Source organism: Alexandromys fortis, unplaced genomic scaffold (assembly GCF_014885135.2).
Source record: "Alexandromys fortis isolate MF-2015 unplaced genomic scaffold, M_Fortis_MF-2015_v1.1 scaffold_39, whole genome shotgun sequence".
Taxonomy (NCBI): domain Eukaryota; kingdom Metazoa; phylum Chordata; class Mammalia; order Rodentia; family Cricetidae; genus Alexandromys; species Alexandromys fortis.
This window is the reverse complement of record NW_026067918.1, coordinates 10,022,234-10,039,654: the sequence shown is the minus strand read 5'-3', so window position 1 is coordinate 10,039,654 and position 17,421 is coordinate 10,022,234. Positions and strand designations below refer to the sequence as shown.

Here is a 17,421-nt window from a genome sequence, read left to right as displayed (position 1 = left end):
GGGCGGGTGGCTGACGTTCTCTGATCTGGGAAATGATGGGCAGCAGAGGACAGTGCCCCTTTCCCGGATCCAGCCTCACGAACATCACCTTCTCATCCGTCAGCGCCGGGCCTGGCTCCCAGGGACAGCAGGCCCAGCAGTAAGGACAGACATTTTCTAAATCCTTCAGGCCTCTTTCTCTTACCCAAGCTAGCCACACCTCAACCCCTCCACCCACAGCTCTGCTCAAACCCAGAGCCTGGAAACGAAGAGATGAGGCCAGGGGCTCCTCCTAGTCCCCTGGGCCACATCAGCTGGCTGGCCTCCCAGGAAGCCAAGCAGGTCACAGGCTACTGTCCTGGCTTCCCTGTCTGGCTCCAGGACAGGGAGATGACAAGGGTTCTGACTGCTTCTGCACCTGAGGCTCCTAGGGTGGAGGCAGAGGGCCTGGGCTGAGTCCCAGGAGATCTGGGTGCCGTTCAAGGCAACAAATACCCAACACAGAGCTCAGTTCCAGAAAGACGGAAAGGAGAGCCCAGGGGGCTCATAGGATCCTGAGCAGCTGGATTGTGAAGTGGAAGTGGCTAGTCTCTGGAGAGCAGACATCCTGTGACCTGCACCCTGGCGTGGTTGCAGGAGACCCCAGAGAAAGAGGGAGGCCAAGGTGTGCAATCTCTTAGATGCTTGCTGTCCATCTCTTCCCAGGTCTCAGCATTCAGCTCATTCCGACCAGAAAGAGGCCTATCCTGTTCCCAGGATAACTGATGAGCCCTGAGTGAGATGCCCAGTGCCAAAGTCTACCCTCCACACGAAGGCATTGTGTGCTGGGATGTGGTGATCTCCCATCCTGGACACGCAGTGGCAACGCCACCCAGCAGCAGTCACAGGCACAACAGTCACCATGCAGGGTCACTCTGCGCAACCAGCAGCCAGGACCCCATTCCCACCCAGCCCAGGAGCTCCTGCTCCACCTCCCACGGCAACAGCCCATCCACCCGTCTAGTCATATGGGCATCATCCTACCCCAGGCTGGTACTACTTGCTCCCATCCACCCCCCTAGAGCAGCTCAGTAGCCAGGCTTCCCTGACATGTCAACAGGCAAGTGCTGGGCACCCTCTGGGACTGCCGGATCTGGAAAATGGGCCACGTGGGAAATGGTGGTGGGGGCTCCTGGAGTTAGTTAGTGTGGTCAGTTACCAACTTCTTCCACCCTCCTGAGATGGAAGGGCTTGGGGTCCTGGGAAGATACAGCAGGAAAGCCACCCAACTCCTGATGCTTGAGGGATGGGAAAGCCCCTGGCTAGATGGTGTTACAGGAAGAAAGAGAAAAGGCGTCTGGTCTCTCAGGCAAACAGTCAGCAGTCAGAGATCAGAAGGATTCTGATAGAAGTCTATAAATGCCCTAGGGAACACCCCCCATCAGCACACTGAGCTTAGAAGTCCCAGAGCCCCCCACTCAGAGTATCACCCACCAGTGAACCCCAGAGCGCTTAAGACTCAAAGGCAGAGGCTGGGAGCTGCCTGAGGCCTCTACTGAGAATGTGATATACCAAGGTCAGTCAAGCAGATTGCAAGAGACATTTAATGAACCAGGCCTTGGTAAGGGGAGGCGAACTTCCTGCTCCCCAGGTTCTCCTCAGGGCGGGTGCTCAGCTTCCCATACACTGGCCTGGGCCATGCCCCATCTCCTCCTTCCCTTAACAGAAGGTCTCCTGACAGACTGGGTAAGTAACCATAGCCAAGCAGGGTTGTGGATTCCAGGGTGGCCCTGACCCTACAGCCAGACTCTCCCTGGAGACAACGTGGGCCCTGGTTCTTCAGTGCTAAAGAATGAGGGAGGGCCTTGGCCTTGCCAAGTTTACAGGGTCTCTGGGGACAGGACTCCCCACCGTGGGTCACCATGTGTTCGCCACACCAGCACACAGGCCCGGGGGAGGGTCTGCGATTAAAGAACCACTTTCCTCAACCAAGGCCCTGGCTCCTCCTCTATCTCCTCCCCAGCCTCGCCCCACACAGGAAGACTACTGTACCCCACGGGCACGTTTGCCTTCCACAGTTCTACCCCTCATGCTGAGGTTACCTGGGGGCCCTGATGAGCTCTGGGGGCTGGGTTTCCTGAAATCGGGATGGTCGGTAAGACAGTAGAATTGTGTGGGGCCTCACTCCGGGTGCATCTGGACAGTCTGTAACCGGAGCCAGCTGTGACAAGGACCGGCTCCCCCACCAGTGAGCAGATAAGAATTAGTCAGCAGAACAGCAAGCCCAGAAGGGCCTGAAGATAGAGCAGTGTCAGGCGCAGGGTCCTTCCACAGCCGTCATTTCCAGAGTGGAATACAAACCCTGCCTCCTCCGGGGCTGGGCAGAAGAAAGCCTGCAGGGGTCAGCCTGCTGCTCACAGAGACTTGTCACCCCTCAAGCTGGGTCTTTCTAGGGTGCTGTGGGCTTGAAGACACTGCAGAGTGCAGCTGGGGGTACGGCTCAGTCAGTAAAGCGCTTACCACAACACCCGTGTAAAAGAGCACCGTGAGGGAGGGGGAGAGGGAGATGGGGATCCCTGGGGTTGCAGGCCAACGAGTCTAGCAGACAGATAAGTTCAGAGTTGTGTTCATTGAGACCACCCTGTCTCACAAGGTGGAAAGTGGTGAAGGAAGACACTGGCAAGGATGCCCAGCACGGGCACATACAGGTCCCCGTCCTTGTCAGGGCAGAAGATTAGCTATGCGAAGAAGACTGGCCCTGAAGACGGGCATGGGAAGATCCACCACAGACTGGGTCCCGGTGTGAACTGAATCCCTTTCCTCTGCCCAGCAGAACAGAAAAGCACAGCTGAGAGGAAGTGCCCAGAGACAGTTATTAGAGGCAGCCTTCCACCAGGTTTAGGATGCCCGTGGCAGGGGTGTGTCTGCCCAGAAACCTGGGAGGCAGGAGAGAGGAAGCCACCACCCCCAGTTTGTCCTGTGCACCAGGACTTGGTCCAGCTGTGGGAGCAGGGCCCTTTGGACAGCTCATGAAGGCCCAGAGCAGAAGTGGCCTTGGCAGAGCGGCTTTGGTGGGATTAGAAGAGGGAATCCTCAAGGCCTTGGAGGCATGCCAGCATAGAGTGGAGGCCAGGGGACCAGTCAAGAGGCCATGAGGGAAAAGGTGTCTTTCTGGACTCTGTACTTCAGGTGCCATTAACCCCTAAGCACTCACACTGGGGGTACAGGCTGCAGAAGAATGAACCCACCTAGCAATCAAGCCTGCCACAGATGCTCATCAAGGGAGCTACGACCATCTCTAACCTCACCAACCAACAACCTGGGCGGCAGGAGTCCCTTGGCCTCTTGGTGTTCCCTAGGAGGGAAGGATTTAGATCTTGGTCATTTAAGATGCTTTCTAGTAGCGGACAACAGGGGGTGAGCGGGTACAAACAAACCCTCACGGGAACTCAGGCATGAACGGACATACGTGTACCAGGAAACACTTGTAAACAAAAACAACTGTGCTGGACCAGACAGTGCCGCCTCGGGCCTCACAGGAAGCCAGGGCTCATGCTGACCGGCCATCAGAAGCACGCTCACGTCCTGTACAGACTGAAATACGTCTGTTCCTGCATCCATGCCTAATCCTCGTCAAAGCTGTCCCTCACTGCGCCGGCGGCACAGTGCTGACGCCACCTCACATCTACTAAGTGCCTACTATGTGCAGCTCGGCGTACCATCACAATACCCAACACTTCTCCGCACTTCCTTCCGTTCATCCTCCCAACAACCTGGTAAGTGGGGAAACTGAGGCACTGGGCGTGAAACTGGCCCGAGTCTTCAAACCAAGAGCGTCAGAGCCAGAATTCAAATGCTGGTTGCGATATGTTTACCTAGGAATATTCCTTTATAGTGTGTGCATATATGTCACTGTGATTGGTTTAATAAAGAAGCTAGCCAGGCGGTGGTGGCGCACACCTTTAATCCCAGCACTTGGGAGGCAGAGGCAGGCGGATATCTGTGAGTTCGAGGCCAGCCTGGTCTACAAGAGCTAGTTCTGGGACAGGCTTCAAAGCTACAGAGAAACCCTGTCTCGAAAAACCAATAAATACATAATACATAAATTATACATAATACAATACATACATACATACATACATAGAAGCTAACTGGCCTATAGTTAGGCAGGATAAGGTTAGGCAGAGAACCAGACTAAGAAGATGCTGGGAAGAAGAAGGGAGGAATGAGAGAAGTCGCCAGGAGACGCAGAGGAAATAGGAGATAAAGTTGTCGTGCTGGGTAAAGGTACCAAGCCACGTGGTAGAGCGTAGATAAAAAATTTGGGTTAACTTAAATTATAAGAGCTAGTTTGCAAGAAGCCTAAGCTAGCAGCCATGCATTTATAATTAATAATTAGTCTCTGTGTGGTTATTTGGGAGTGGGCTGGCGGGACAAAAAAACCCCACCTACAAGGCTGATTCTTTGTTTTGAGACAGCATCTCATGTAGCCCAGGTTGGTCTTGGCATACAGCCAAGTATGGCCTTGAAGTCTTGATCCTTTGCCTCCGCCTCTCGGATGCTGGGATTACATGCATGCACCACCACATCAGGCTCATGTGGTACCCAGGTCTTCATGCTCACGCAGGCAAGCACTCTACCAGCTGAACCTCATACCCAGCCTTCTAGGGACTCTGACCTCCAGCTCTAACGCAGGTCATCTCACAATGCCCTGGGAAGGTAGAGACAGCAGGATTTTTACGGGCAAAAATAAATAATAAATAAATAAATGAATGAATGAATGAATGAATGAATAAATAAATAAATGAATGAAGCAGAGTCAGAAGTTTGAGTCAGTAGCTTATTTGGGCTCATGGATATAACATAAGAAAATTAAAGGCTGGGGTCCCCTCTCCCTTTTCATCCCTGGATGAGGTGAATAGAAATTCAGAAATTAAGGGGTTCTGGGACTCAAAAATTCTAGGACTGTACAACACAGAGAGTGGGTGCCTTTGGGGGCCTGGACACTGGTGGGGGGCAGGTGGCACCTTCGGGGCTGGGCTCCTGGTCTCGGAGCTTTAGGTTCAGAGGGGCTGCTTTGGGCCAGAATGAGGTGCCCTCCCATACTCGAGCAATGCCATATGGCCACAGCCAAATCACAAGGCTGTTGAGGTCTCAGGGCTAAGCTGACCTGCCCTCACCCCGAGAGCCACTCAGATTCAAAGACAAACTAGGCCCTAAACCACAAGTTTGCCAGGTTAGGGCCAGGGCTCAGGAAGCACAGTGGGGCTAAGTGCATGCAGGGCGGGACTCTGTGCCTAGAGGAAATTCTGAAATTTGTTCACCGTAGAAGCTTGCTGTATAATTTCAGCCTTTGAAAATACTGTCCTGTGAGGTTAGAGCCATGGCTCGGTGAATAAATAAACCAAGCATGCAGACTTGTTAGCAGCACACACGTTAAAAGCCAGGCGTGGCATCGCAGCACTGGGGAGAAAGAAATAGGAGAGTTCCTGAGACTTGCTGGCCAGTCAGCCTACGGCGGTGCGCCAGGTTCAGTGAGGGACCCTGTCTCAAAAAGTAAGGCAGAGAGTGACTGAGGAAGCACTCAGTGTCAGCTTCTGGCCTACGTACATGCATGCACTCACACACACATGTGAACACATGCATGCACACACATGCACATATGTGCATATACACACTATTGTATTAATGGGCTGAGGCTGTAACTCAACGGTAGAACACTTGTCCCACACAAAACCCTGAGTTCCATCCCAGAACTGGGAGGGAAAAAAATAGCACCACAAAAAAAAACCAACAGTATTAAGACACCATTTGTCTGGATTCCCAAATTATTCTGCACACCCCCGTACATTCTGCCCAGCGCCTGTGCCTCATTCATCTCGCACCAACCTCCAGATGTCCTTGGCACCCTCCAGCCTGCACATCTGGAGCCCACCCTAAGGCTTATGCTGATCCTGCCCACCACCCCACCAGGCATCTCTAGCCCAACCACACCTCTCATTTTTTAACCCCTCCCACTCTCGGTCTCACTGCCTGTCACTCATCTCCTCCCAGGCAAGCATGCCACTCCTGGGGACACAAATTTGTCTACTGTGGACAATCGCTGTTGTATTCCTTGGCGCCCTACACGGCTAGCCTGTGGCAGGTCTCGGCCTTTTATCCCTTCCTTTGTAAAAATCTGATTAACCTTTTTAACATTTTAATCTCATAGTCATAGCTTCTAAGGACATAGCTCTGTTCTGACATAGACTTCCCCAAAGGCTTGTCTTTCACACACGTACACAAATATAAAGAGAACGTGGCATGGACCCCCCCAAAAAAAAGCATTGGTAGGATAAGGCTACCATTCACCGCAGGGTGAGCATTTGGAAGTCTGGACAGAAATGCAAAGAATTAGAAATCAGTAAAATCAAGGTCACTTTCAAAAGCTCGCAGTGAATACTACGAGTGTCTGGATCTTGACCATATGTAGACACGTGTGGAGCTTCAGGTGGTTAGGTCACGGGGGTTGGTGGGGTCAGGTGGAGAGGGTGATCTCTAAAGGGGACATTGAGAACTCAGCACCTTCTGACTCTCTGCTTCCAGCCACAGCAAGGTGAGCAGTGTCCGTGGCCATGCACTCCCATCATGCTTTGTGCTCCCACCATGATGGGTGCCACAAGGGCCAACCAGCCACGGACAAAATCCCTTGAACTGAGTTGAGACAAACCTTTCTCTCTTACAAGCTGTTTATTTTGTCATGGCAAAGGAACATTAACATAGTTTGCCATAATATGATGTATAAAAATGTATTTGTATGTTAAATGTGGGATTACCCCTGTAATTCCAGCATTTGAGGAGTGTAGGTAGGAGGATCCAGAGCTCATAGTGATTCTGAGGCTAGCCTGGGCTACAAGAATGGAAGCCAGGGCTGGAGAGATGGCTCAGCGGTTAAGAGCATTGCCTGTTCTTCCAACGGTCCTGAGTTCAATTCTCAGCAACCACACGGTGGCTCACAACCATCTGTAATAAGGTCTGGTGCCCTTTTCTGGACTACAGGCATACATGCAGACAGAATATTGTATACATAATAAATAAATATGAAAAAAAAGAATGGAAGACAATAGACACAAAAGGGCATACATAGCATGTGACCCTGTGAATAAGAAAGCTCCAGAACAGATGGAAAGTCCCAGTGACAAGTGGGCAATGCCTAAGGCTGGAGGCAGAGCACTATGGCACCTCCTTCTCAGGTGGTAAACATTTTCTTAAATTGGCTATGGAGGAAGCAGAAATGAGAAACCACATCTTGAAACAGGTAGGTGGTCTAGGCGGGCTGCTGGGTCTCGGGATTGTGAGTGGTAGTTACAAAACTATGCTGCAAATGGTGGTCTGGCGTGGAGGCAGGGGGATCAGGAATTCAAGGTCATCTTCGGATAGCCACCAAGCTCAAAGCCAATCTGGGCTACAAGATTGGAGCCCAAAAAAGAAAAGAAAAGTGAAGAGAAGAGAAGAGAAGAGAAGAGAAGAGAAGAGAAGAGAAGAGAAGAGAAGAGAAGAGAAGAGAAGAGAAGAGAAGAGAAAGAAAGGAGGGAAGGAAGGAAGGAAGGAAGGAAGGAAGGAAGGAAGGAAGGAAGGAAGGAAGGAAAGAAGGAAGGAAAAAGACAAGTACACATAATTCTGAACATTAAATAAATGGGGGCACTAGAAAGAGGCTCAGTGAATAAAGTACTTTCCCCCAAAGTATGAGGACCAGAGTTTAGGTCCTCGCCTGTAATTTCAGCTCTTGGGAGCTCTGGAGCAAAGGGGCCAGCTAGACCCAGTGAGCTCTGGGTTTAGTGAGAAACCCTGCCTCAATGTATAAGGTGGAGAGAGATTAAGGAAGACAAGGACACGGACACACACACACACACTTGTGTGCCTAGGCTCTGATATAAAACGTATTTCAGTTACTCTCCAGAAGACTCCAGACTTCATGCTCCCGAGACTTAGCATCCTGCCTAGACCACTGTCCGCCCCCCCACTCCAAGGCAGAATTTCCCTCCCTCCAAGGCTGCAACAATGGAAGGTGGGTAGGTGGCCTCGCTTCTCAGAGTACGGGGTCCTCTGCACATGTCCCTTTCAGAACCTGTGTCATTCTCTAATGTACAAGTGTGCATCCAGAGTGGCCCAGGGCCTCGCCTGGTCCAACACATCTCATATATCTGTAGACAGGACCATATCCAGGACAGATGCTGAGGGCAGTCATGATGCAAATGGTCCCCTCTACATACCCTTCCCCCAGAAGGTGCTGAAGCACCTAACTCTGAATGGCCTGACAGATTTTAAACATATGAATGAATAATCTTCTACAGGAAAAAAACGGGGGGTCATGGGCTCTGGGGGGATGACTGCCGCATGGGCATGAAGGCCTGATTCAGAATCCTCAGACTCGACATTGAAAAACAGCACGGACATGCATGTGTGTGACCCCAACTCTGAGAGTAAGGTGCAGACAAGAGGTGGGCTGGGGCTTGCTGGCCACCTAGCCTGGCCACACAATGGAGCTTCAGGTTCCGTGAGGGACCGCCTCAAGCGAATAAGGGGACCAAAAGAGAGAAACACTGGATACATATACAGGCATACACCACATACAAAGACGTGTTTTCAAAATTATTGTTGCTTTTTGTGTGTATATGTGTGTGCATGTGGGGGGCGCATATGTGCGTACATGCATGTGTGTATACGTGTGTGTATGTGTGCATATGTGCATGCATGTGTGCGTGTACATGTATATGTGTGTGTATGTAAGGTCAGAGGAGTACTCTGTGGAACCAGTTCTCTGTGATCATCTTTACATGGGTTCCAGGAGTCCGTCAGGCTTGCATGGCGGACACCTTTACCCACTGAGCCATCTTACAGATACATTTTTACAAATAATACACATATGTATATATGTACAGACAACATATTGAGACAAAGTCTTCTTATGTGGCCTGAGCTGACCTGGAATTGACTATGTAGCTCGAGTTAGTCTCAGATCCACGACCCTCCTGCCTCAGCCTCCCAAGTGCTGGAATTACAGGCATTCACTACACACCCAACTAAGCAATAACAGGTTTCTTTCGGTGCTGAGAATGTTGGGGCTGTGCCTGCTAGGCCAGCACCACACCACCAAGCTATATCCTCAGCTACATCCTCAACCTTAAAAAAAAATAAGTTTGGGAGAGTCTCTCTAAACTCACAGCCCCAGGGAAAATAACTTAAAGTGGTTTTTCTTTTTCTTAAGTGCTAGACGCCCACAAAAGTATCAGGCCCAGATGGTTCCACTAGTGAGCGCCTTAAGAGTTTTAACAAAGACAGGACTGTACTGCTGTGAAAGCCTTCCAGAGGGAGAGGAAGAGAGAAATGCATCCAGGGTGTTTCTGCTAAGCCAGCACAGTGCTGTCACCAAAAAACAAAAATAGCTCCGCACACACCCCACACTGCCACTGCCGAGCCAGCTCACCACGAGCATCCGTGCAAAAAAGAAAAAGAGAAGAAAAAAAACCCCAAAACCCCAGACCCCACCACGATGCTCAAACCGAAATAAATTCCAGCAGATTAACGACATCAGTACATAAAAATAAAACCACAGAAACATTAGAAGAAAACATGGGTGAAATTCTTGTCTGTAATCCTGGAATGCAGCAGCAGGACATGAAACCCAAAGCCCAAAGTAAAAGCAGAAGCCTCACAGGACGAGCCTTCGAATTTTCTGTCTGGAAGAGCTGTAACTATGTGGGGGTGATGGAGGGCCCCCTTAAACCCCATACCGCTGCAACCGGCCTGGTCTGCCTAGAGAGAACATATAACTACCGGCCAGCTCTCTGGCTGAACCTCTCAAGTGCTGGAACCATAGGTCTGATCACCAACAACAGCTCACAAAACTCTTAAAAAACAAATCACGGGCTGGCACGGTGTCAAGCAGTAAGAGCTTGGGCTGCTGTTGCAGAGGACCCGAGTTAGGTTCCCTGCACCGCATGGCAGCTCACATTGATCTGATTCCAGGGAAACCGAAACCCTCTTCTGGTTCCCACAAGAGCCAAGCACGCCCATGGTGCTCAGTCACGCGTATGGGCAAAACAGTCATATGTACAAAATAAATTTTTTAATTAAAAAATTATTATTTTTTAATCAGCAAGAAAAGAACAATCCAGCTCATATAAAAGATGCAGGCGACATATGCCTTTTTGTCCAGCAGAGGCAGAAGTGGAGGCAGGTGGATCTTTATGAGTTTGAGCCCAGCCTAGTCTACACAGCGAGAACATATAACTAAGAATGACGTAGTTTTGAGGTGAAATGCCCCCCAGAGATCCATGTGTTAAATGTCTGCTCTCCATGGGATATCATTAGGGAGAGCTGAGCCCCATTACTGAGTGGAAGAGACTCTGGTCCCTCGTGGGACACCCTGCGTAACTCCAGCTCCAAAGAGCCCTGCACAAACACCCCCACACCCCCACACAGACACACACACGTGCCCATTAGCAAAAGAAAATTTAGCTGTGTGTGGTGCGTATGTCTTTAGTTCTATCTCTTGGGAGGCAGAGGCAGGTGGATCTCTGTGAGTTCAAGGCCAGCCTGGTCTACAGAGGGAGTTCCAGGACAGAGAAACCCTATATTGAAATAAAATAAAAATATAAAAACTGGATGAGGTGTGCTCACCTCCAGAGACTACAGGTCTCCATCAGTAGGAAGATCACGTCAGTGCTACCCTCCACTATATAACGAGTGCAGACAGCCCGTGACGCTGGGGTTAGAATCGTGTGCCTGGCACGCACGAGGTCCTGGGTTCAAGTCTCACCACTGCAAAGACTACGCTAAATCTTCGAAGCTGAAAACAAAGGCTCGTGCCATTCCAAACAGAAACAGAAGCGATCTCCGTTTCCTCTGTATTCTCAAGACGACTGTAAAGAGATTTTCTTCCTTTTATTTTTTTCTTGGCCATGTTAGGGATCCAACCCAAGGCCTCCAATGCTCTACCACTGAGCCAACACCCCAGTCCACACAGACTTTTTGACAAAATCTACACACACACAATTCCACATGTCAACAGCATGCCCAGCTGTCGGCCTGGCGCACCCTCCTGGGGATAGCGGGGGAGGGAGGTGGCTTCCTTTCCAGGCTTTTGGGGATCTTTAGGATTTATGATCTAGCAGTGAATAAGAAAGGCCTTTTGAAATACTTGACAGAGAAGGGGAAGGGAGCAAGACAGCGCCCACGCACACCCACCAGTAGGTGGGCAAGGCACATCGACTAGACCTCTGGACCGGGAGACCTGAAAGTTCCGTTTCCTCGGGTTTGCGTGCAAGGCACAGCTTCTTTAATAATGGCTGGGCTCAGTTTTCATATCTGTACTTAGCATAAGCCTCCTTGGTGCTGGGTCCCAGTGCCACTCTCCGTAATAATGAGGGGTCACACCCGCTCTGACCACAAGAAACAAAAGGGCCAGAGGGGTAAGTAAGTCATCAGGCACAGGGCAAAGCAGGAACAGGATCCCAGGCCCCGAGAACAAGCAATGTCTGCCAGAGGGCAGAGCCAGTGGGTAGAACTCAGCGTGGGCCAGGTATGGCGCCGTGGTTGTGGGCCCGTTTCCCTCTCTGGGAGACAGAGAGACAGCAGGCACCCACCTGCCCCCCACACACAAGGACTTCCCCAGTAAGTTGTCGGTCTTGGGAAAGTGAAGTAGTCAGAAGCAAAGGGCATAGGTTCCTATCACCCCAACACCTCCCAAGCTCACTGGTTAGTAGTTTGGGATTTTGTTTGTTTTTTAGGATTTTTACATTTTTAATTCTCCGTTATGTGTCATGTCTGGGTGGAAGCTGGAGACAATGGAATCCCCCTGCTTCTGGCATTACATGTGGCTGAAAGTCACCTGATGTGGGTGCTGGCAACCAAACGCAGGTCCTCTGCAAAAGCAGGAAGTGTTCTTAACTGCTGAGCCACCTCTCCAGTCATCAGATCCATCACAGAGCTGGGGTTACAGGCGGTTGTGAGCCACCTATGGTAGCTGGGAACTGAAAATAGCCCCCCCCCCTGCAAAACACAACAAACACAAACACTTCCCCCCTTTCTTCTAATTTATTTGTTCATTTATTTATTCATTCTTTTTTTTTCCTGGAACTAGCTCGGTAGACCGGGCTGGCCTTGAACTCTCAGGTGCTGAGATTAAAGGCGTGCGCCATCACTGCCAGGTGCAACAAGCGCTGTTCACAACCGAGTTATCTCTCCAAGGCTCCCCGGCCACTGGTTTTATTGTTGAGATGGTTCGTACGCCTCAGGCTGAGCAGCACTCTTGACTTTCTCGCTCTACCCCCCCAAACACTCCCAGCCTCGTTTTTTTACCCTCTCCTATGCCCAGTGTTTGCAGAGAACTGGACGGAAGCCAGGTCTTGGGTCCCGACGTCCATGGTCTGTTGACCATGGGACGGTAAATGAGTCTCCGTAATGGGAGGTGGGAGTGGGTGGGGCAGCACCGACCCGGTCCACTGCAAGCCCTAGAGGAAGTGGTGTGGAGCCCTTAGTCTACCTTCCTTTGCAACCCCCAGACTTGAGGCTCTAGGGACAAGGCCAGCATATGACATGTGACATTTTCCTTGGCCACCAGAGTCTGGTCAGGGGCTGACCACACCCAGGGTGTCAGCTAAGAGCATCAGCGTACTCCTCCATGGCTGAAGGTGCCCTCCCTCGAGCCACACAGACACGCTTGACAGCCCCACCGCCATTCAGACCCTGGATCCTAGCAGCCATCCAAGGCCTGGAGGCTGAGGATGTGGGCACGGTTCCTCCTTGGGCAACTGCTTCGTGTAGGTGTGCGGGGGGGGGGGGGGGTTATATAGTGCCCTGTGCTGTAGCCAAGCTCAATCTATCCCCAGGAACCCTGGGTGGTCAGAGCCTCAGCCACAGAATCGGAGGGGTGGAGCAGGACCCGTGCCCCAGGCAGGCAGCCGCAGCTGTCTCTCTATTTAAGGTATTGCACAGCTGCTGGGCTGTGATCCGTGGAGAGGCCTGCCTCTCCCTCATCACTGCACCCTTGGCTCTGCAGACAGCTGGGCGGCAGACAGCTGGGTAGGCAGCCAAGGAGGGACTGGGCCTGGACCCTGGAGCCAGGGTCTGTCTGCCTCTACCTTGAAAGAGACCCAGCCAGCCTGACCGCTCTGGCCCCCTAGTCCTCCAGTTTCCTAACTCGGCCTAGGTGGGAACAGTCTGGAACAGCTCAGACTGAGCACATCCATTCTTTGGAGGGAAAGACATCCAGTCCCAGGACAGGACCACTGTGGCAGGGAGCAGAGGGTCACTCAGGTGTGACAGGGGCCTGGTGGGAACAACCTTCCTGCAGATGTAGCTGGGTCTCTCCAGAAGAAACACAGGAGGCTCCTCAGGCCCCTGTGAGCAACTTCTCTGCTGACCTCATGAAGCTTTCATCCTAAGCCTTGAGCTGCGGATGAACAAACCCATCCTGAGGAAAGCCACAGTCCATGGTAAGCCAGGGGGGTGCCCATAGCCTGTAGGGTGTCCTGAAAATACAAAGGTTGGGGTGCCTCCTCACCAGTTCTCATGGTGGTTGCCCACTCCCCCAACTTGTGAATGTATCAAGTCCCCAGGCTAAACTTGGTCTACTCTTCCCCGTCCTTGGTCGGACTTTCCTGTCCTTGAGTTCCCTATTCTGTGACCCACTGGGTGGCCTCAGAGAACCTGTGCTATAATTAACCCCCTCCATGACACAAAGGACTTGGAGCCCCACTGTCTGCATGGGGCCTCTCCCCTCTCTGACCCTAGGACTGATGTAGACACAACACCCAGGGACACATGAGAAGAAGTCAGCCACTCCTCCCAGGCAAGGAACCAAAGACCACCCTGAGCTTCAGAAACTGAGGCAGGCTGGGAAGTGGAGGTGATGGTTGGAAACCACTGGGCTCATGGGTGCAGCCAGGACACACCCAGGAACTCAGCGGGGCCTCATGAGCGCCAGAGAAGGCAAGGTACCAGACCATGAGAGAGTGGCAAGCAAGTGCTATGCCTGCCTTATAAGGCAGCCTGGGGAGCCGCCAGTGTGGCTGTGTGCCAGAGGGAGGCTGTAGCGGCTGAGCCGGCACCCTGCCCTGACAGCAAAACCCATCACCACCCAGGGATCTATGACACCAGGAACCCACCGTATATAGGGGGAGCTTAGAGCCCTCCAAGATCCGGAATAAGAGAACAAGGCCCGGAAGCCTCGGCTACCCCCTTCCCTTTGCTATCTAGGTCCCCATACTCCTTCTAAGACTCTGCCAGGGAACACCCTCCCCAGTGCACCCTGAGGAGAACTCCACAGCACTGCAGGGACAGGCAAGTTTGTGGGGCAGGAAGCAAGGACCCCTGGGAAGAGGTTGCAAGAAGCACCTTCTTGGTCCCTTGGGGGGTCCTGTGGGATCCCCGCGTGGGCCTGCAGCAGTCACCTACCCGCTAGTTGTCACCATTATTTTATTGGGCATCTGCGATGCCCAGGTCACTTATTAGTCTCCTTATGGCACTCTATAAAACAGACAGCAGTCCGGGTGCTGCCCCTAGGACACCAGTCTCCGGTCAGAATCCTGAGGCCGTACGGCAGGGTAATGAAAGCCTACGGTTAAATTTTAGTTTTTTCCTAATGTTCACGTTTTCTGCATTTTGATGAATACTAAACTACTTATTGTCCTATGGAAATCTGTTTCTGCATGGAAAAAGAAGCTAGCAGAGGAAAGATGGTTCGTACACAAATAATTTACATCCTAGGCAAACACAAAGACACCTCAGAGTCATAGGAAGGGAAGTCCAGCTACAGGAAAGGATGGGTAGGGGTTTGAGGAGTATGTAGGAGTTCGATAAAACAAAAACAAAGGTCAGGAGGTCAGAGCTGAGGGCTTGCAAGGAAGGTGTGGGAGACCCAGAGAAGAACTGAGCAGGTACAGCTAAAAAGCAGGAAGGACCCTGCTACAGGGTGTCAGGCCAGTGGTACCAAGAGACCCCATGTGATGTGGGACTCCCCTTTGTATGCTGTGAGAGCGACTGGTTAATTAATAAAGAAAACTGGCTTGGCCTGACAGGGCAAAATAACAGAGCAAGGTGGGGGGGGGGGGACACACGGCCAACTAAACTGAATGCTGGGAGAAAGAAGGGCGGAGTCAGACAGAAGCCATGTAGACCAGCGGCCTTGCCCTTTGCCGAGAGGAACAGCACCATCTTGGGGCTCTGGACGACTACGAAAGGCCTCCTTTGGGGCAGAGGGTCCCCAGCCATTGGTAAACGCTGCTGTGTGAGCCCAAGGACCTAGTTATCCGTAGCCTCAGCACCCACATAGTGGCTCACAACCAACCCCAACTCTAAATCCAAAGGGTCTGATGCCCTCTTCTGACCTCTGCAGGTATCAGGCATGTACACTGGACACAGACATACATGAAGGCAAAGCAATCATACACACAAAATAAATAGATCTAAAAAACAAAAATGAAAGAAAGTGGTTGCCTCCTGAGGAATGACACACATGCACATGCTCACATACGTGTGAGTACACACACGTGCATGCATGCACATACACACTCACACATGCATATACACACTCACACATGCATGCATGCACACATGCACATACACACACATCACACACACACACATATCTTTCTTCACACTAGCCTACTGAAATCCCGCCCTCCCCAACAGTTTCCACGGGGCCCTTTTCACTGTCCACCCACCACCTGCCCACAAGCTACTGAGGGCAGAGGCTGTGGACTCCTCGCTGTGGCTCAGGGTCTGGCACATCTCACCAAAGGACAATCAGCATCCTTAAGCAGACCTTCCGCACCCCACCCCAAAACCAGGACCACCTCCCATGCATCCAGCACCAGCTGTGATCAACAGCTGGGCGGCTTGGTGCAGCTGTCTCCCTCTCCCACCACATCCTGTCTGAGTCAGCAGTGTGAACAGCTCATCTCAGGAGAGAGATGTATCTGGTGTCTCTGGAAGTCTCGAACCAATCAGGGACTGTGAGGAAAGACGGGACACTGGCCCCTTTACTCAACAACTGTCTCCCTCACCTGAGCCTGGACAATGAGTCTGGGCAACTCTCAGCAGGGTCAAGTTTAAGACTTAGAGAGAAAGGCACAGCCACACCCAGGCCTGGAAGGACCAGGCAAAGGTCCATGAGACCCTGAGTATTTACTGTGATCTGACACCTGGCATTCAAAGGTGGCCGAGACCCAGGACCCCAGACCCAAAGGCTCCCAGGAGGAATCTCCACACTCTTACCCCAGCCTGGTCCCAAGTCCAGCTAGAGAAGCAAAGAGCGGGGGCTTTAAAAAGCTATGTGCATCACCATGCTGCAGGCATTCTTTACAGATGGACAAACTGATCCTACCTGAGCCTGGGCACAAGGCTCGGCAGTAGAGCACTCACCGGGCATGCACAAGTCCTGGGGTTCAAATCCCACTACAGGGAAAAAAGGTGTTCTGTCTACACATGTAACACTCGTCAGTTTTCCAAAGGAACTGAGTGCTGGCATGGGCTGTAACATGGAGCAGTGCTGAGGCCACTGTGCCAGACAGGATGAGTAGTGCCATGAACCTCAGACAGAACGAAGCGTAGGGCTGTCAGGACCCGAGGCAGGAGGTGTAAGGAGTCGGTTCACAGGGAGCAGAGTTTCTGTCTGGCATGTGGGAAAGTTCTGGAAAACCCTGGAGGTGGTACTGGTGGTACAACCTGAAGGTACTTAACAGCACTGAACCGCACATTCTCACACGGTACAACAGCCAACAACAACACAACAACAGCTGTGTGTGTTTCACTACACAGGGCACAACAGCCAATGTCTGCTGTGTGTGTCTCACTATGCACTGAACTGCACACTCTCACACGGTACAACAGCCAACAACTACACAACAACAGCTGTGTGTGTTTCACTACACACGGTACAACAGCCAACGTCTGCTGTGTGTGTCTCACTACAGGCACTAAAGCAGAGAGAGCAGAGATGGGCGTTCTCTATGAGCCTCCTAAAGCATTGTCGTGTCTTTTTTGCCGCAATAAGAAGAGCCACTCGTGTAGGGAGGCAGGAGGACAGGAGGCCTCCAGTGCAAACCTCAGGACCCATATTCCTCCTCCTCCGTCCTCAGCTCTGGGCCCCCACCAGGCATTCAGGCAGCAGTTCCTCGCGGGCAGAGATCTGCCTCCCAGAAGCCCACCAGCAACCTAGCCATCACCAGCACATGGCTTGTCCCATCCCACGGAAGAGCACCAGCTACTGCCCTCCCACCTCCCAGGCCTCTCAGGATCACATGACAGAGATCTGGCATGGCTCAACTGTTGGCCACCAGGAGCTTGGTGCCTCAGAGGTGCTTCCCAGCCGCAGACACCTGCTGTGACCCCTAAGCCTCGGGACACAACTCTACACATCATGCATGCACACACACATTCACGCAGCACACCCCCCCCCACGCACACACAGTGGATCTC

At 51.9% G+C, this 17,421-nt stretch overlaps 1 protein-coding gene across 4 annotated transcripts in view; it reads right to left on the bottom strand.

The window, feature by feature from the left end:
- Septin9 (septin 9) overlaps positions 1-17,421 on the bottom strand; it is a 156,979-nt gene that overhangs the window by 52,491 nt on the left and 87,067 nt on the right. The window lies entirely within an intron of this gene.